The sequence below is a fragment of the Ictidomys tridecemlineatus genome, chromosome 11 (genome assembly GCF_052094955.1).
Source record: "Ictidomys tridecemlineatus isolate mIctTri1 chromosome 11, mIctTri1.hap1, whole genome shotgun sequence".
In the NCBI taxonomy this organism is placed as follows: domain Eukaryota; kingdom Metazoa; phylum Chordata; class Mammalia; order Rodentia; family Sciuridae; genus Ictidomys; species Ictidomys tridecemlineatus.
This window is the reverse complement of record NC_135487.1, coordinates 38,098,645-38,120,256: the sequence shown is the minus strand read 5'-3', so window position 1 is coordinate 38,120,256 and position 21,612 is coordinate 38,098,645. Positions and strand designations below refer to the sequence as shown.

The following is a 21,612-nucleotide window of genomic DNA, read 5'->3' as shown; positions in this document are numbered from 1 at the left end:
GTTGCTATAATGAAATATCTAAGACAGGATACTTATGGGGGAAAAAAGAGGTTTATTATCTCAGTTTGGGAAGTTGAAAGTCCAAACAGCATAGTGCTAGCTGTATTGAGGATGTCATGAAAAATAGTGGAGCATGTGCAAGAGGAAGAAATTACATCAGAAACAGGAGCACAGAGAAAGATTGGGGTTATATAATCTTTTCCGAGGTCCCCAAATGACCTAATCACCTTCTAATAGGCCTTACCTTTTTAAGGTTTCACACTCCTAATACCATCATCCTGGGGACCAAGGCTCTAACACATGAACTCTTGAGGGACAAACTACATCCAAACCCATAGCATCCTTGAATCTCTCTTGCTTTCTATCTCACCATGATCTTTTTCTTTTGCACAACTCTTACTCTGATGCCATGTTGTGGTGTAGCCAGAAAGCCTTCATCAGAGGCTTTCATCAGAGCAGACAGGGCTGCTTGATCTTAGACTTTCAGCCTCCAGGAGGAATGTAAGCTAAATAAGGCTCTTTTCTTTGTAAATAGCCAGCCTCCAATAGTTTGCTATAGCATTCAAAAACATACTAAAACAAAAACGCTAGAATTTAATTTAGGTTATACGTCACGCTTTGTTGCTATGTCTCTTTAGTCTTAGTTTCACCCATGGGAGGAGCCACTGCAATGGCTAGACTTTATTGGAAAGAAGAAACTTCACCCACATTCTGAGTAAGTAAGTTGCAGGGGTTCAGTGGGCAAACTGGTGGGGAACCAGCTTTGTAGTGGGTTCCACAGTTGGGGCATCTCTGAGTCTCACCTTTGTGCAACAAGAACCAGATGACAGCATTGTTGTCCTCATCACAGATACAACCTATGTTCTGCTTGTGAGTGATGGATGGTACTAACTTAGGGTCTTCCTTGGTGCCTGAAGCTGCCTTTAGGGGAAGTATATTGTATGGATCCAGTCCCTTCCTTGTAGCCATCAAGACCTCCCTTTCTAGCCCAGTGGCCTGCTCATCATCAGTAGAAACACCACCTCCAGAAGCCATGGGGCACACAGAGGCCACCCCTTAGGGACCACCAGCACTCCTGTTCCGTAAAGTCACCTCAAAGCCATCCATTGCTCCCCCATCAAGCAGCGGCACTTCCCAGAACAGAGGCAAGTTAGCATATTCCTTCCTTATTAAATAGCAGCTATCTTGAGGTCATTTAAATTAATAACAGGTTTGGTTAAAAAGGCATCACCCTTAATCTAATCTTTGCAGATAGGCTGCCATTTTTTTTTTTTTTTGGCAGAGAAATCTTAGTGGGAGAAGCTAAAGCATGGAGCCTTATATTTTTGATTGAAAGAACATAAACAATTAGATTTAAACAACAACAGTCCTGTATATGAGTCAATTTAGATTGTTGTCCACAGAAAGGGAGACTTTCCTTTAACAGAACTGAATTCTCTTTCATCTCTTCTTGAAAATTGGCCAATTCTTGCCTGAACTTAGTGCTTTCTTATAATATCTTGCTAAAAACAGCAAGAAATGGTAGTATATCTTACATTCTAGTATTTTCTAACCCCTTCACGTTGAGCTCCAGGTTCTGTCAACACATAATCTTCTTCCAAGATATCAGAGGCAACAAGTTTTGAATGTTTTGGCATGATATATGAAAATAATCAGTATCTTTTTGATATACTGCCAGACTACTAAGCAAACAGTAAATATTTAAGTATTTTTATTGCAGCCACACCTATTTCTAGTACAATATTCTGCCAGTGAGGGTTTAATCCAGATAACAGAGATGACACTAAATATTTTGAGTAGGAAGAAATTTAATACAGGGAGCTAGGAGCTTTTTGACTGATTGCTGTAGAATAAATATTAAAATAAGTCTTAAGTGTTACAACGGAGACAGCTCACACTGAGGCCAAGGTATCTATAATTTAAGAAGCTACTGTCACATTATCTGTAACACCAAAGAATGTAAAGAATGAATGTCTAACACAGCAAACTAAAGATTACAAAGTATGAATTCAGATGAAGAATCATTGCTATAACCCTTGCTCCTTTGCTCACAGGCTCATGAATTCTGGAATACTATTGTAGAAAGTACACATTTACAAATCTTGCTATATTGCAGCAATAGACCAGAGATACAGCTAAATAGCATGTATCACACTATTCAAAATCTTCACTTGGGTGTATTCAGTGATGAATCCTGATCCAAATTTTCAGATGGGATTCCAACATGACCTACAAGTGTGTGTGTGTGTGTGTGTGTGTGTGTGTGTGTGTGTGTGTGTATAAAATCTTTTCAGTCTCTCCACAATAATTTGAAAGAAATTAATTCAAATGATCTACCATAATCCATTAATGTGAATGATCACTTTAAGTTTTTTTACATTATTAAGCCAAATAAGCTAAGATTTTATATATATATACATATGATATTTATAAGATACACACACACACACACATATGCTACTGATGACTGAACCCAGGGTCACTTTACTACTAAGCTACATCTCCAGCTCTTTTGTTTTTTATTTTGATACAGGGCCTCACTAAGTTACTTATAGTCTTTCAGCCTCCCTAGTCACTGGGATCACTGGAATTACAGACATGCACTATCTCATTCTGTATTTCATTTCATTTCTTTTTTTTAAAATACTTTTTGAGTTGTCAATAGCCCTTTGTTTTATTTATTTATATGTGGTACTGAGAATCAAACCACATATAAATAGGCAAGCATTGTACTGCTGAGCCACCACCCCAGCCCCTTCATTTCTTTTTAATGTTGTTTTTTAGTTGTTGATGGACACAGTACCTTTATTTGATTTATGTATTTTTATGTGATGCTGAGGATCAAACTCAGTGCCTCCGTGTGCTAGGCAGGCACTCTACCACTGAACCACAACCCCAGCCCTCCTTCTTTTCTTATATATGTTTTAAATCTTGGTTATGTCTGTGATTATTTTTATTCAAATTCAGTATTCTCTCTCCTTCTTTTCCTTGAGTCTCTTTATAATTGATCTCTCACTCTCACTCTCTCTCTTCTTTTGACCAGTTCTGCTTTAGCATGCTATTTTGTTTTAATGTATTAAAGCATTATGGATTCACTAGCCAGTAAAAAACTAGTATTCTCAACTTGGAACACGCCTTTTTGTTGTTGGATTTGCATAAAACAATATAGAAGAGAAAAGAGTACAGTTAGAAATCTCTTTCCGCCGGCTGGGATATAGTTCAGTGGTGAGGCACTTGCCTTGCATGTGCAAAGCCCTGGATTGGTTCCCCAGCTCCAAAAAAGAAAAGAAAAAGAAACAAAAAGCAAAACCAAACAACCAAACAAACAAACAACAACAACAACAACAAAAAAAAAAAACCCAAAGTCTTTCTCCTATATTGTCCCTTGAGTGTGTTAGTGTCCCCCACTAACTGCAGGACATTCTTTCTCCTACATTTTGTAGATACCTTCAATCTGTTTAAAGTTCTGTCATAATTCTTGAGTTAGTTGATGAGATGAAACTGAGTTCTATCAACTCCTGTTTCCTGTGGCTTTCCAGTATAACATTTAGTGGAGGGGGCCAGTGGATTAGAGTCTGTCAAGAGACAGCAGCCAGGGGCTGGGGTTGTAGCTCACTGATGGAGTGCTTGCCTGGCATGTGTGAGGCACTGGGTTCAATTCTCAGCACCACATATAAATAAATGAATAAAATAAAGGTCATCAAAGTCTAAAAAAATATTTTTTTAAAAAAGAGAGACAGCAGCCATCCTGATTATTTGCATATAAATAACTTAATACAAAGTAGTTTGACTAGGTAACTGGAAGGGCAAACAGAGAACCATAAGTATACCAAAAGTGGTAATTCCAAAAAACAGGTTTCACCACCAAAATGGGTGAGAAAACACAGGGAAGATATTGGAATTACTCAATGTAGAATCTTAAAGAAAAGGTGCCAGAGATGAAACTCAGATACCTTGAAAATAGTGTTGATTGACTGCTACTGTTGGCTCTGGGATTGAATAGGAACCTCAGGGGTCTAGGTCTCAAACCTCTGAAACGGGGTATGGCTCAACTTAGGAAAGAAGGAAGACAGAGAAGAAGAGAGAAAAGAGGTCCAAATAGAACAAATAGAAAAGAGCAAGTTTCTTTCTCCTCTGTCCTTGGAGTCTACCTCAATGTCTCACCTATTAGCAGAGCCACTTTGAACTTCCCAAAGGTTTCTTACAGTTCTTGTTATTTGCTGAAAATCATCCTGAAATCTATCAGCTAGCCAGCTAGGGTTTTTAGAGTCCAGCACTAACTTCACACAAAGTGTATATAGAGATGGGTTTGGAGCTCAAGGACAGTAATATTATAACTGATACTGTTAGCAACTACAGCTAGTTCACCATACTTTATGAAATCACAAATCCAGAGTTGAATGTAATGGTTAATATCATAGTTAAGATTCCATAGAAAGAATGATAACACTAAAAGAACAGGAATGTTTCTGTTCCTTTGGCTATAGTTTCTTGTATCAATATCTTGTATGAATGACTTAGCAGATATTACTGAAAAAAAAAAAGAGTTGGCCACCCACTCTTAATCATGGACACTACTTAGATGAGTATAGCTAATGTTTGAGTTTCTGCTCCTCCTTTTCTATGTTCTTGGGTGAACATCTCCCTTTCTAATTTTTTAGATTCATTAATACATTTAGTAAGTAAGACCTATGTGATCTAATAAAAAAAATCAGTGATTTAATTTAAAAAAATAGTATCCTCAACTTGGAACACACCTTTTTGTTGTTGGAGTAGTCTGTGTTTTATAGCTTTGGCTCTACCTGCTGACTGGAAGTTTCAGTGTTTGCAGAAGTGGTTCCAGAATTTCTGTGAATAAGGGGATTAGAGACAGCAATCTAGTCTAAAGCAGTGCTTCTCAAATTCTCTGTTGATGTCAATTTTATTTCAATTCTATATCAAGCCCAATACTTTTGAAAAAATAAAAAATGCATTTAGCTAAAAAAATGAAATGGTTTCACTGGGTGTGGTGGTACATGCTTGTAATCCCAGCAGCTCGGGAGGCTGAGGCAAGAGAATCAAGAGTTCAAAGCAAACCTCAGCAAATGCAAGGTGCTAAGCAACTCAATGAGACCCTGTCTCTAGATAAAATACAGAATAGGGCTGGGGATGTGGCTCAGTGGTTGGGTGCCCCGAGTTCCATACCTGGTACCAAAAAAGGAAAAAAATGGTTTAAAAACATGCAAAAACAAACCAAGTTTTTTTTATCAACCATATTAGACTCAACAGACATAAAATTACATTTCAATAAATATCACCAGGACAAGCATAAAATAAAATAAAGGAAAAAACTATATGTTTTAAATTTCTTTTTCTGCCCATATTACACTGGTTAGCATTTCAAGAAGTAGCTTTATTGACTTTATCATGATATTAGGAGGAAGTATTCAGTCTTAAAACATTAAATATGATGTTAGACATTTAAGGTTTTGTTAGCTTCCCTTTATCAGGTTGAGGAAGTTTTATTTTATTTTAAGTTTGTACAAATATATAGAGATATACTTTTTTGGTACTGAGGATTGAACCCAGGGGTACTTTATCCCTGAGTCACATTCCCAACCCTTTATATTTTTTATTTTGAGGCAGTGTCTTGCAAAGTTGCTTAGGGCCTCACTAAGTTCTTGAGGTTGGTCTTGAACTTGCCATCTTCTGGCCTCAGCCTCCTGAGTCACTGGGATTACAGGCATGCACCACCATCTTTATGTCAAAATCTTTTTTTTTATCCCAACTGGTACTTGTTATGGTTCTTATAGATGTATATTTCATCCATTCTGGAAAATTCTAAGGTGTTATATTTTTAGTATCATATCTCCATTCTTACTGGGAATCTACTTAGTCATATGTTAGCACTTTTAACAGCTCTTAAACTCTATTTCATGTTTTCTTTCTTAACTTTGTGTGGTACTTTTAGAATTACTGCTGGGTGTGGTGGCAGACACCTGTAATCCCAGCAGCTGGGGAGGCTAAGGGAAGAGAATCACAAGTTCAAAGCCAGCCTCAGCAACCTAACAAAGCCCTAAGCAACTTATCAAGATCCTGTCTTAAAATGAAAAAAATTTTAAAAGGCTGGGGATGTGGCTTGATGGTTAGGTGCCCTTGGATTCATTCCCCATTACCAAAAAAAAAAATTATCAAACTCTGGACAGGGCAGAGGGGTAGAGGGGTTGGAGAGGAAGGGAGGGAGCATGAGGTTGGAAATGATGGTGGAATGTGATGGTCATTACTATCCAAAGTACATGTATGGAGACACAAATTGGTGTGAATATACTTTGTATACAACCAGAGATATGAAAAACTGTGCTCTATATGTGTAATAAGAATTGTAAAGCATTCTGCTCTCATATATAAATAAAAAATCAATTAAAACCAAAAGTTATCTATAATTCTCTATGTTTTCCTTTCTACTTCATACCTATTGTCTCTATTTTATTATAGCTAATTTGTCTTTTAATTCATCAACTGAGTTTTTCAATCACTTTTATTTTACTTTTTATTTCTGGAAATTCGATTTAGTTTCTAATTAGCTTGGTCTTTTTAATTGTTTGGTTTTATTGATGATTTTTAAATAGCATATTAATAATTTACTTATTTTGTATTCATTATATAATCTATTATATGGAGTTTTTGGAGGTCTAAACTTGCTGTTTATCATCTTCCTCATGATAACTTTTTTCCATGTATGATTGCTATGGTGAATTTATAGAATTTATTAAATTCAGTACATAGAATTGTGAACATTTAAATTGAGATTACATTTTTCTCAAAAAAAATTGTATTTTATAAGTGGAATTTTTTATTTTACTCTTTTTGTCCATGCTAAGGATAAAACCCAAGGCTTTTCTTCTGCTAGGCAAGAAAAGCTATACCCAGTTCTTCTAAAAAGGATTTGTGCTATCTTCTGACAAGAACCATGAATGCTTTGGGCACAGTGGCACATACCTGTAATCTAAGCAGCTCAGGAGGCTGAGGCAGGAGGATGGCAAGTTCAAAGTCAGCTTCAGCAATTTTAAGATAGAGAGGCCCTATTTCAAAAACAGGAAACAAGGGCTGGGGCTGTAGCTCAGTGGCAGAGTGCTTGCCTAGCATGTGTGAGGTACTGGGTTTAGTCCTTAGCACTGTATAAAAATAAATAAATAAAAAATAAAACAATTTAAAAAACAAAACAAACAAGAATCCACAATGGGTACTATAAATATGGGACTACTTAATCACTATTTTGAAGCCCCAGAAAATTATTGTAATCTCAGATTCAGTACTGCATTTTAGGGTAGGCTCCACCTTCTGTGTACCAATATTAAAGTTGGTATTTGGCATTTAATTCCAATGGAATCGCCTCTTTAGCATTGACTAAACCCTCACAATTCAGATTTCATATTATTGTGTCTTTATCTTAGCTCTTGGGAAATTTACTTCACTAAATTGATTGCCCAGCAAAGGTTTTAAAAATTGCTCTTGCTTTATTTTTTCTAGGATCTCATTATAGTAGGAAAGTTCTTTAGTGTCTAGTCTGATATTTTGTTAGAAGCAGATCTTTCATGTGTTCTATGTATCTTATCAAGTTAAGTACTAGATATTCTTTGGGTTGGTTGTTTTTGGTGGTGATTGTCATCATGATGCTGTTATTATCCTGTAGAAAAAAACCTTTTTATTCTTGCGTATTAATTTTGTAATCAACCATCTTATTAAAATATCTCATGTTTCTAAAAATTTTAAGTTTATTTCTCTTAGGTTTTCTAGATATTTAATCATGCTATCTGCAAATAATAACATTTTCCCCTCTTCCTTTTAAAATTAGCACCTTTAATTTTGTACTTTGTTAATATTATTAGCTAGGATTATCACAAACCTACATGTTCTTGCATCAAAGCCTTCCAAGGTAATGGGAAGAATAGAGGAACTTTGGATTGGGCAAATGGGGGGAAGGGAGGGGGTACAGAGGTAGGAAAGATAGTGGAATAAGAAGGACATCATTATCTTAGGTACATGTACGATTGCACAAATGATGCAACTCTTCATTATGTACAATCAGAGAAATGAAAAGTTGTGCCCCATTTGTGTACAATGAAAAAAATGCATTCTGCTGTCATGTATGATTAATTAGAACAATTTTTTTAAAAAGCCTTCCAAAGTAAAAATATCTATGCAGTATATGCTAAAGATGAAAATAAAACAATTGACGAAAATTATCCATAAGTAAATGTCTTAGTTGTTTAGATTCTATTATAAAGGCATACATGTTATGCCCATGATGAGTTGACTTTATATATTTTTTATTTTATACACAGCTTCCAACTGATTAAATTAATAAAATCCTAAGTTAGACCTTAAGATTGAGGTATCCTAGGTCCTCCTCAAGAATTGCACCATTTCAAATTATTTAAATATTTTCAGAAATGTCTAAAGCTCTCTTAAGTGCTACAATAGATATCTCAGTCTTCAAGAGCACTGTTAAAAAACCCCATGGGATTATTTTATCCAGAGTAACATATTGTCCCTAACCTTTACTCATAATATTTATTTCCCAGCCCACTCATAATTTTTGTTAGTATAAGCTTTCTCTAAATGTTCTGTTTTTCTGAGGTCATAGAACTTATTGTATTGTTCACAGATATTCTAAGAAATATCTACATTGTGTGAAGGATAACTAGAATTTGTTTGACATATATTGTCCTCCATTTATACATGCTAGAATTCTGTTTCCATTTTATTTATTTATTTATTTTAGTTTTAGGTGAACACAATATCTTTATTTTACATTTATATTGTGCTAAGGATTGAACTCAGTGCTTCATGCATGAGTGGTAAGCACTCTACCACTGAGTCACAATCCCAGCCCCTCTGTTTCCATTTTTAACAACTTTATTGAATTACACTTATTTTAAGTTGTGATAACCTTGTTCCTTAAATTCTTTTCAGTCATTCTTGCACATAGCCTGTGTTCAATAATAAATCACTTCAAATAAATTCTTTCATTTATTTGGGTAGTATTTATAGAAAACTAATACAAAATTTAAAGTTACTTTGTTACTTTCATGTTTGGTGTTTAAATGATTATCTTAAATGAACATTAATAATGTCCCAATCAAGAATCAAGAGACTTCATCTTTTGATAAACTTGATGTGAGTCTACAAGTTTTTGCTATCTAGAAGTATTCAATATTTATCTATATTAATAATATCTAGAATTAAAAATACTACTACTACTCTATTGTGGTCAAAATACTCCTTAAATATAGAATTCAGTTTCAAAATGGTGTACTTTATAAGAGATACAAGACAAGTCAAAGCAAAACCAAAAAAGAAAAAGTAGAAATGTAAACAAATTCCACTATGTATTTAAAGAAAATTTGAAGGAAATAGAATGTTTAGCCTGGAGTGGTAAGGACAGGAACATAATTGGCTTTTCCCATATTAGAACATAATTGTTTTTTCCCATATTTGAAGGGCAACATGTAAGAGAAAAGGAGACTAATTTTTTATGACTTCAGAAAGTAGGATAGAGATAAAACTTTGAAGGAGGCACATTTTAGGGAAAAAATTTTCTGAAAATAAAAGTATTTATCTTGATATGAATTTCCTGCCACTGAAAGTATTCAAGTAAAGTTTATATGGTCTTTTCTTTAATACTTTTATGAAGAATTCAAGTATTTACAGAGAACTTTAGTAAAATATACTTAATCTCCTTAACTTTTAGATTAACATTTCACTTAATTAAAAGTTTTGAACAGGGCTGGAGATGTGGCTCAAGCGGTAGTGTGCTCGCCTGGCATGTGTGAGGCCCGGGTTCGATCCTCAGCACCACATACCAACAAAGATGTTGTGTCAGCCAAGAACTAAAAAATAAATATTAAAAATTCTCTCTCACTCTCTCTTTTAAAAAAAAGTTTTGAACATTATTTTCTTATACTAAATAATTTTCTGAAACAGCATAGCAGATACTGGGTAAGCTCAAGGATGTTGAAGCTATCCTCTAGGTTTAGGTCTGACTGTCACTTACTAGCATTGTGACCTTGGTCAATTATTTAACTACCATGTTGAGCTTTTACCTAGACAAAAACAATTAGTTTTCTCATTTGTAAAATGAGGATAGTTGTGCCTGCCTTATAAGGTTATTACAAGGATTTGATATTTGTAAAGTGCTTAGAACATAACTGGTACATTATAAATACTATTAAGGGTTATTAAAAATAATAAGGATTTTAAGGGACTTTGTTTAATGCTGAATTCTATATTTTAAGTTCACTTATATATTAAAATACATGGTTTTAATTACAATTTAGTTTTTGGTGCTGTTTGTTTTTAAATAAGAGGAAATCTGTTCATGCCACAATTTAAAAATTATAAGTGTAATAAGTTAGCAAATTATGATCATGTGCTATTACACACCAACAGTTTAGCTATTTTATATTAGATTCTTTCCCTCTATATTTACTCCACTTCCAGTTTAAATTCCAAAATGTTGTTTCCTAACTCATTTTAAGGCCTGTCTTTCATCACTTTTCTTTTTGCTTACCCAAATGCAGCAATACCCTTGCTTAACCAAGTTAACTTATGCATCTGGAATTGCAACATAAGGGTCCCAAAACAGCATTGAGAAACTATGATTTATACTTAATGTGTAACAGGTGGCTTCTAAGAAGAAATGCTTATTTCTTGTGTCATTAAAATGATGAATTTCTAAATTCTCAAATTGCATTTCAGTTAAAAGTTAACTATAGTTCATTTTCTTACAAATTTGGTCTTGCATACACATTCCCAAAAATAATTCTTTGACCTATGTTTATAAAAGCAAAATTACCACTAATACCCTAGTAGAGGTAGATGAATATTTAAAAATTCAGCAATAGTATTTTCTTCTATTAAAAACATCATACCTTGTATTTAGACTAAACTGTACCAGATTTTATGACATGTTCTACAAATCATCTGGTTTGATAATTTATATCAGATCACTGTCAAAGCCAATAGGAATATAATACTTGAGGAAACCTCAAATATGAATTACACCAAAGTAAGTAGCAACTGTAGATTATACCAGGTGATCTGTTACACTGATTTCTGAGCAATTGATTATGTCCTGTGAGAATTTTAGTTTCCGATTCTAATTTTTTTAATGAAATAAATGTGAAAATCATGTCTTTAAAACACTGCTGACTGTACCTTTGCTAAGTTAATATTTTCAATTTAGAAGTTGTTTTAAAAATTAATACAGAGCAAGGCATGGTGGCTCATGCCTGTAATCTCAACAATTCAGGAGGCTGAATTGGGAGGATCACAAACTCCAGACCGGCCTGGGTAACTTAGCAAACCTTCTCTCAAAATCAGATAAAAAGGACCACTTGCCTAGCATGCATAAGGCCCAGGTTTCCATCACCCTACAGCAAAAAAGGGCAAAATAAATTTTTAAAAAACCTCACAGGACCATGTCCTTGAAGTTTCCAGTAGCTGTTGTGTGATATTGAAAACATCTGTTGATTTAAAAGTAAATAATATCCATTTTGGGCAGCTTTTTGTTGCTGAAACCAAAAGACTTGAGAAGAGCAATTAGATGAGGAAAAAACAAGAAAAACTTATAATACAATTTGAAAATGTTGTGATGGGGGTACTAAAAGAATATAGTGACTATCAAGGAGTAGGATAGCTGGGTCCTATGGTGTTTCCATTCCTACTTTTTTAAGGAATCTCCATTCTCTTTTCAAAGTCCCACCAACAATGCATGAGTAGACCTTTATCTCCACATGCTGGCCAGCAATTATTGTTATGTTTCCTTTCTTTCCTTCTTCCTTCCTTTCTTTTTTCCTTCCTTCCTTCTTTGCAGTGCTGAGGATTTCTTTCTTTCTTGCAGTACTGGCAAGGGCCTTGCACTTGCCAAGTAAGCACTCTATGCCTAAGCTACATCTCCAGCCCTGTTATTTGTATTCTTGATGACTGTCATTCTAACTGGAATGTGGTGAAATCTCAGTGTAGTTTTGATTTGATTTGCATTTCCCTGATTGCTACAGATGTTGAATATTTTTTCATATTTTTTTTGTCATTTATATTTCTTCTTTTGAGAAATGTCTATTAGATATTTTGCCCATTTATTGATTGGGCTGTTTGTGTTTTTTGGTGTTAAAGTTTTTGAGTTCTTTGGATATTACTTTCTTATCATAATATAGCTGGCACAGACTTTCTCTAGTTCTGTAAACTCTTTCTTTATGCTCTTGTTTCCTTATCTGTGCAGAAATTTTTAAATTTCAGATCATTCCACTCACTGATTCTTGGTTTTATTTCTAAAGCTTTAGGAGTTTTATTAAGGAAGTTGGTGCTTGTGCTAATTTGTTGGAGCATTGACCCTGTGTTTTCTTCTAGCAGTTGTAGTGTTTTTGGTCTAATTTTTAGATCTTTGATCTACTTTGAGTTTATTTTATGAAGGGTGAGAGATAGAGATCTAGCTTTATTCTTCTACATATGGATATCCAATTTGCCAGCACCATTTGTTTAAAAAGCTATCTTTTCTCTGGTGTATGTTTTTGGTATCTTTGTCAAAGATCAGATACCTGTATCTATGTGGATTTATCTCTTTGTCTTCTATTCTAGTCCACTGGCCTTTACATCTGTTTTTCTGCCAATACAATGCTGTTTTTGTCACTATAATTTGAGATCAAGTATTTTCATGTCCCCAGCATCACTTTTATCACTTTCGATATTCTGGATCTTTTATTCTTCTATATTAATTTAGCATACTACATCGATACATGCATAACAATATTTATAGCAGCACAATTCTCAGTAACCAAGTTATGGAACCAGCCTACATGCCTGTCAACAGATAAATGGTGTTTTAATTAACTTTTATATTACTATGATCAAAATAACTGACAAGAACAACTTAGATGAAGGAAAGTTCATTTGGGAACTCTCAGTTTCAGAGATCTCAGATGGCTGACTCCGTTGCTCTGGGCCCAAGGCAAGGCTCTGAGGGAAGGGTACAGCAGAGCAAAGCTGCTCCTCTCATATCAGCAAGGAATCAGAGAGAGGGAAAGGCTGTGGGGAAGATGAACATTTCCAGGACACCTCCCCAGTGATCCACCTTCTCCAGCTACACTCTACCTGCCTACAGTTACCATCTATTCTGTCCAAACTAGATGGACTGATTCAGTTACAGACACCAAAAACATGCATCAGAGAAAAGATAGCCTTTTAATCTAATCATTTTACCTCTCTGACTATTCCTGCATTAATATGAGATTCTGGAGGACACCTCATATCCAAACCATAACTTTCCATCCTTGGTCCTCAAATGCTCATGCCCGTCTCACAAAGCAAAATTCATTCAGTCCATCTCCAAGAATTCATAGTCTTAACAGCATTAGTATTACCCAAAAGTCCAAGTCCAATATCTCATCTGAAACTCAAGGCAAACTCTTTGCTGTGAGCCCTGTAAAAATCAAAATCAAGTTACATATATCCAATATTCAGTGGCACAGAATAGATATTCTCATTCCAAAAGAGAGGAATAGGGTCATAGAAATTAGGGATAGGGTTAAAGCAAGACAAAACCCAGCTGGGCAAACAAATCTGGTAATTCCAAATACAGCATCTAGGACACATGGTGGGGAGATGTGATTTCCAGAGGATCTGGGCAGGCCAACCCCCTTGGCCTTTCCAATTGCAGTGCACATGGTCTCATGGTCTCTCTTTTAGCCTGGCTCTCTCTGCAGCCAGCAACTTTTCTCTGCAAAGATTCCACATTATTGATATCTCTTAATCCTGAGGTCTCCATTCCAGCTTCAGCTTCAGCTTCATTTTTACAGTCTTATGTATCACCTCTCAGGGGAATCCCACAGGGACTCTGATTCTGCTATACATTTCATGGCCTTTCAAGTCTGCCTTTGAATTTTTGGTGGAAAACTTGATGACACCCTAACTTCAGCATCCTGCATCCCTGCAGAACCAGCACCGTGTGGTTGATGCCAAGGTCTGCTGCCATAGCATGCAATGCCTGAGTCCCCTGATAGCATAGTTACAGAGGCCTTTGAGTGCCTCATGGCTCAGCAGGGTGAAACAACTTTCTGCCATCCACCACAGACCTCCCATGCAAACGGTGTGCCTCTATGATCTCTTCTCAAAGGAATTTTCTCTTCTCTACCCTGGAGCCTGTACTGTACTGGGTGTCTTGCAAGTTCCTGAGATGCTCTCTAGGCATCTTTCGTATTATCTCTATGCAGAGTACTTAGCATTTCTTTAGGAGCTGCAGTCTCTTCAGCATGCACCTTTCTTGACCCCATCTTTTCATGCTCTTTTCTGGCCAACCTGCAAGTTTTTAAAATCCTTCAGTTCTATTTTCTCCTTCCAGTGCTCATGGTAAACATGGATAAAGTCTTCCAGCAATATCCATTCCACTGAATGAATGCTGTGCTGCCTTGAAATTTCCTCTGCCAATTAGTCCACTTTTAAATTCAGTCTCATACAAAATATCAGGATGTGGAAGCCAGGCACAGTGGTGCACATCTGTAATCCCAGCAATTCAGGAGACTGAGGCAGAAGTATTACAAGTTCAAAGCCAGACTCAGCAACTTAACAAGGCACTTAGCAACTCAGGGAGACCCTGTCTCTAAATAAAATACAAAAAAGAACTGGAGATGTGGCTCAGTGGTTAAAGGCCCCTGATTCAATCCCTGGTACCAAAAAGAAACAAAAAAAGAAGGAAGGAAAGAAGGAAGGAAGGAAGGAAGGAAGGAAGGAAGGAAGGAAGGAAGGAAGGAAGGAAGGAAAGAGGAAGGGAGGGAGGGAAGGAAGGAAGGAAGGAAGGAAAGAGAAAGAAAGAATCAATCAATCAATCTCAGGATATGGGGAAAATGTAGCCAAGTTCTTTGACAGAATGTATTCCAAGTGGCAGAATAAAATTGACCAAATTATGTTATGTACGGTATCACAGTGAATTCCACTTTTATGTATAACTATGATACATCCATTTAAAAAACAATAAACTTATAGAAAATTAAAGTAGGAGAAGGAGATCAGGAGCATGGCAGAGGGGAGGGTCTTGAAATGTAGCAAATTATATTACATGCATTCATGAATGTGTTGAAATAAATCCCACTGTTATATGTTAAGCTATAATGTACTGATAATTTTCTTTTTAAAAAGAACATAGCAAAAAGATACCTAATTGTGCCTGAAATGACTTAGGAGAGTTTTCTGGATGAGAAAATGGCTGACTTAAGACTTAAAATTTTGTGGAAATTACTAGGGGGAAAATCTAGGCTAGCATAAGAAGATGTTAAGGTATTCCAGGAAAAGAACAGCATTTTCAAAGACAAAGTTTTAAGAATGAGTGGTATGTTATAAAGAACACTAAATATTTTGGTATAGCAAGTAAACAGCATTCTGTTGTTAGAAGGGAGAAATATTCCTGGTAAGGTAAGGTCCAGTTCAATAAGTGTCTTCAATTATTCCTATAATTTACAATTTTATGCTCATTATGACACATTGTCAAATTTTAGTGGCTACCATACCAACATTTTCCATTGAGGTGTGACATAAAAATAGTAAAATGTGTTAAATATTCAACTAAACTAAGATGCAACAACTAAATTAAAATAAAGGACATTTCAGCATTCTAGGTCCTCTCAAACCCCTTTCTTATCTAAATGTACATGTCATTTGTACAACCACTATTCTAACTTATATTATGATGAATTCATTTTGCTAGTAGCATTTCAATACTTTTTATTTCTTTTTTTTACTCAAAATAACATTCATGAGATTAATCCATCATAATGCATTATAGTAGTAGTATTTTTTATTATTAAGAAGTCTCTCCTATGATTTTATCATAATTTGTTTATCCTTTCTGTTGTTCACAGATGTTTGCATTGTTTTCAGTTTTTTTCTACAATAAAATAAAAGTATGTAAGCATTCTTCACATATCTTGTTAAGGTTGTTTCATTATTTGATAGGTATATGCATTAACTTCTTTTGGATGTGTTCTCTTGAACTGAATTAACTTTTTAGATTTAGAATATACTGCTAAAACGTTTTCTTAAGTAGTTTACTAATTTATACTCACCAGAAATGTGTTAAGAGTTCAAGGTGAACTATGTCTTCTTTAATATCTGGTACTCTTAATCTTTTTTATTATTAGCTATTATGGTAAATATGAAGTGATAACTCATTATAGTTCTATATTGTATTTTCCTTATGATAAAGATATTGAAACTAATTGCCAATTTGGAAATCTTTTAAGTAGGTCTGTTTGATTTTTTTGTCAGTTTTAAAATTAAAATGTGTTTTTCTTTGTCTTATTTGTAAGGAGTTCTTTATAAGTTCAGCATATACAAAGTACATTTATATATTATGAGTAGTTTCTTTGGACTGTTAACCTTCCTTATTACTGTTACTGGTATTTTTTTATGAACTGAGGTTCTTCTTTCTTCTTTTTCTGGTTTTCTTTCTTTCCTTCTTTTCCTGGGGATTGTGCCAGGGACATTCTACTACCGAGCTATATCCCTAGACATTTTTATTATTTTTATTTTTTATTATGAGAAGTCTTACTAAGCTGCCAAGGCTGGCCTTGAACTTGTATCCTCATGCCTCAGCTTCCCAAGTTGCTTAGATTACAGATGTGTACCACAGCTCCCAGAGAACTAAATTTCTTAATGATATATGTTATTAATTTTTATTTTAGTTATAGTATCTTTGTGCCCTGTTTACATCTTTGCCTACCACAAGATTGTAAAGATATTCCTCTATGTTTTTCTCCATAAACTTTATTGTCTTTTCACATTTAGATGCATGTTTCATCTCAACTATTCTTATAGGTGGTATGAGTTAGGGGGTAAGTTTAATTGTTTCTCATACAGACATCTAATTAGTCCAGCACTATTTGCTTTAAAAAAATTCTCCTCTTACTGAATTGCATTTACAACTTCATTGTAAATCAGGTGACAGCAAGTCTGGATCTCTTTCTCAAGTCAATAGAATACTGTACTATTACTGGTCTATATATCCATTGTGCTAATGCAAAAATATATTAATTACTGTACCTTTATAGTAACTTAAAATCTTATTCTTCTTCAAGATTATGCTAATAAGGATTCAGATGGGGCTGGGTTTGTGTCTCAGTGGTAGTACACTTACATGACATGTGTGAAGCATGGGGTTTCATCTCCAGCACTACAAAAAAAAAGTCTCATATGGAAATGGGAATTCTGTTGGGAACTGGATTAGAGGCTGCCTGTGCTATAAAAAGCAAAAAATTTAACTGCATGTTGACTGCATTTTATTCATGTCTAAGACAAAAGGCTGAACTTAAAGGTGATAGACTAGTTATTGTGGGTGGGATGTTTCAAGGCAGCACAGTATTCAGGCAATGGCATGGGTATTCTCATTTACAATGAGAATTGGAAGCAAAGAGGAATAAAGCAGAAAGATAAAAAAAATGTGTGTGTGGGGAGGGGTTCAGCCAGAAAATGAGCATAGGTAAAATTTTGACCAAGGAGGGTACAGTTGCTAAATAGAATAACACCATTAAAAAGAAGTCAAGTATAGCTAGACATGGTGGTGCATGCCTGTAACACCAGCCACTTGGGAGATTAAGGCAGGAAGATCACAAATTCAAGACCAGCCTGGACAACTTAGTGAGACCCTACCTCAAAATAGAATAAAAAGGACAAGAGATGCAGCTCAGGACAAGAGTGCTTCCTTAGCATGTGTGAGGCCCTGGGTTCAGTTCCCAGTACCTCAAAATGCCTGCATGCATGCATGCATACATACATACATAAATGGAAGAGTATAAGTCAAGTTCTTTGCACCAAGACAATAGGAAAGATGCCTGGAGGGAATCACAGAAATTGGCAAGTCCATAGCCATCATAGTTTCAGAAATGTAGAACCACAATTTTGTTTCAGAAACTTTCCAGTCTACAGATAAGATAATTGAGGCACCCTCCCTTCCCAAGACCACCTTAGGTACATTTCCCTGAGATTTGTTTTAGTCACCAAAGTATTCAGAAACTGCTCTGCTGAAGTTGTGGTTCAAGTGGGCCTAGGTAGAGTTCATGCCAGCAGCCAACCTTGGCATTGTCCACAGGATGCTGGTTTTATAGATATGTAGGATGGAAGAGTTATGGAGTCATGGGTTTCCACTGAGATTTCCAAGTTCAGGCAGGATGTGGCAGAATTAGGTTCCCTGCAAGCAGTCCCTAACAGGAAAATTAGTTTTGAGTGTGAGAGTGAAGTTGAAGCAGCAGTGGAGACCCTAGTTAGTTAGAGATGCCAGAAACATGGAATGTCTGCCAAGGAGAACTACAGGAAGCTGGAAAAGTCTGCCCCAGAGAGAGGCCATATGTTTTGCAATCAGAAAGACCATAAGGATGAGGCCACCCAAGCCCATTAGAAGCCTAAATCCTACCACAATGTGCTCCATATACTGGTCATGGAGTTTTAGGGTTTAATGATTGCCCTGTAGGGTTTCAGTCTTGTTTTGATCCCATCCCTCCTTATTACTTCACTATTCCTTCCTTTTTGAGTAGAAATGTTTATCTTGTGCATTGTGCCTTGGAAGAATGTCATTTTCTTATTTTTACAGGGGCTCATAGCTGAGTTTTCCTTGAGTTTTTAAGGAGACTGTGGACTTGAACTTTTCATCAACTCTAGAACAGTTAAGACTTTAGGGATTCTTGGAGAGAGACATGTATTTTGCATTGTGAAATGGACATGAGCCTTTGGGGGCCAGGATTTTGGGAATGCTGTGGTTTGGATCTAAAATTTCCCTCAAAGGCCCATGTGTTAAAGTCTTAATCCCTAGATTGATGACTTTGGGAGGTGTTGGAAACTAGAAGAGGTGGGTCTCAGTGGGAAGTTTTCTGGTCATTCTGGAAGTGCCATGGAAGGGAATAGGGAGACCCCAATCCCTCTACTTTCTCTGTTTCATGTATTGACCCTGAGGTGAATGGTTTTACTATACTATGTGTTCCACTATGGGGTGCTGCCCCTCTTCCAAGAATTCTAAAAGCAATGGGTTTACCCAATCATGGCCTGAAACCTCCAACACTGAGCCAATAGAAGACTTTTCTCTTTATAAAATGATTATATCAGGTGTTTGTTATAGTGGCAGAAAGCTTACTAATACAGATAGTAAATTTAGGCAGTACTTTCAAATCAGTATTTCTACCACAAATAGAAGACTCTTACAACAATTTAATTCTATTTATCCCCCTTCCTCCCTTTATGACAGTTGTCATATATTGTATTTCTACATATATAATATGTAATAAATCTCACAAGATGCTATTATCATTGCTTTTTAAAATCTAACTTCTTTTGTACTTACCTACCTAGTTACTCTTCTGGTATTTTCATTCTTCCTACAGCTCTGCTTCATATGTTTTTCTCCTCACGCCCCCTTTCTAGATTCTAGCAATCACTATTATACTTTCTACTTCTATGAGATCAACTTTTTAAGCCTCCACATATGAGAAAGAACATTTAGTATTTGTCTTTCTTATTTTTTCTTAGCTTTTTTCAATTTTATTTTTATTCTAATTTGTTATGTATGACAGCTGACTGTATTACAATTCATATTACACATATAGAGCACATTTTTTCATATCTCTGGTTGTATACAAAGTATATTCACACCATTGGTGTCTTTATACATGTACTTAGGGATATGATGTCCATCTCATTCCCTCATCTTTTTTACACCGCTTGCTCCCTCCCTTCCCCTCTGCTCTATCTAGAGTTTGTCTAATCTTCACATGCTTCTCCTCCCAACCCCACTGTGAATCAGCCTCCTTATATCAGAGAAAACATTAGGCATTTGGTTTGGCTAACTTCACTTAGCATTATATTCTCCAACTCCATCCATTTACCTGCAAATGTCATGATTTTATTCTCTTTTATTGCTGAGTAGAATCCATTGTGTATAAATACCACATTTTCTTTATCCATTCATCTACTGATGGGCATCTAGGTTGGCTCCACAGTTTAGTTATTGTGAATTGTGCTTCAATAAACATTGATGTGGCTGTGTCCCTGTAGTATGGGTATCAAAAACATACATTGGAGAAAAGATAGCCGCTTCAACAAATGGTGCTGGTAGAACTTGAAATCCATATGCAACAAAATGAGATTAAACCCCTATCTCTCACCTTGCACAAAACTCAACTCAAAGTGGATCAAGGACCTAGGTATTAAACCAGAGACCCTGCATCTAATAGAAGAAAAAGTAGGCCCCAATCTCCATCATATCAGATTAGGCCCCTACTTCCTTAATAAGACTCCTATAGCGCAAGAATTAAAATTAAGAATTAATAAATGGGATGGATTCAAACTAAAAAGCTTCTTCTCAGCAAAAGAAACAATCTGTGATGTAAACAGAGAGCCTACAGCTTGGGAGCAAATTTTTTCCACTTGCACTTGAGAGCATTAATCTCTAGGGTATAGAAAGAATTCAAAAAGCTAAATACCAAAATAACAAATAGCCCAATCAATAAATGGGCCAAGAAACTAAACAGATACTTCTCAGAAGGTGATATACAATCAATCAACAAATATATGTAAAAATGTTCAACATCTCTAGCTATTAGAGAAATGCAAATCAAAACTACTCTAAGATTTCATCTCACTCTAGTCAGATTGACAACTATTAAGAATACAAACAATAAGTGTTGGCGAGGATGTAGGGGGAAAAGGCACTCTCATACATTGCTGGTGGGATTACAAAATGGTGCAGCCAATATGGAAAGCAGTATGGAGATTCCTTGGAAAACTTGAAATGGAATCACCATTTGACCCAGCTATCCCATTCCTTGGTCTATACCCAAAGGACTTAGTATTTGTCTTTCTATGCCTGACTTATTTCATTTGACATAATGACTTCCAGTTCCATCCATGTTGCCACAAAGACAGAATTTCACATATTTTTATATCTAAATATTTCATTTTGTGTATGTACCACACTTCATCTATTCATCCATCAATGGACACCTAGACTGATTCCATATCTTGGTTATTATTAATAGTACTATAGTAAACATTGTAATCCTTGTATCTCTTTGATGTAATGGCTTCATTTCCTTTGGATAAATACCTAGTAGTGGGATTGCTGAATCATGTTAGTTCTGTTTTCAGTTTAGGAACCTTCCTTCATACTGTTTTCGTTAATGGCTGTACTAATTTACATTCCTACCAACATGTATGAGTTTCCTATTCTCCACATTCTTGCCAGCATTATATTTGGTGTGTTTTTTAAAAAAATAGTCATTCTAGGGTTGGGGATATGGCTCAAGTAGTAGCACGCTCACCTAGCATGCGTGAAGCACTGGGTTCGATCCTCAGCACCACATAAAAATAAAATAAAGATATTGTGTCCACCTAAAGCTAAAACATAAATATTAAAAAAAAATGGGCTGGGGATGTGGCTCAAGCGGTAGCGCGCTGGCCTGGCATGCGTGCGGCCCGGGTTCGATCCCCAGCACCACATACAAAACAAAGATGTTGTGTCCACTGATAACTAAAAAATAAATATTAAAAAAAAGAATAGTCATTCTAATGGGCATAGATGGTATCTCACTGTGGTTTTGA

At 35.7% G+C, this 21,612-nt stretch overlaps 1 long non-coding RNA gene across 3 annotated transcripts in view; it reads right to left on the bottom strand.

Moving 5' to 3' along the window:
* LOC144368052 (uncharacterized) overlaps nucleotides 1-21,612 on the bottom strand; it is a 61,647-nt gene that overhangs the window by 22,213 nt on the left and 17,822 nt on the right. For 2 of the 3 annotated variants that reach the window (XR_013427780.1, XR_013427781.1), the window contains one exon: nucleotides 19,899-20,061. The exons of the other annotated variant lie outside the window; for it this stretch is intronic. This is a non-coding gene — a long non-coding RNA (uncharacterized LOC144368052). The remainder of the gene's footprint in view (nucleotides 1-19,898; nucleotides 20,062-21,612) is intronic. 3 annotated transcript variants of the gene reach the window in all.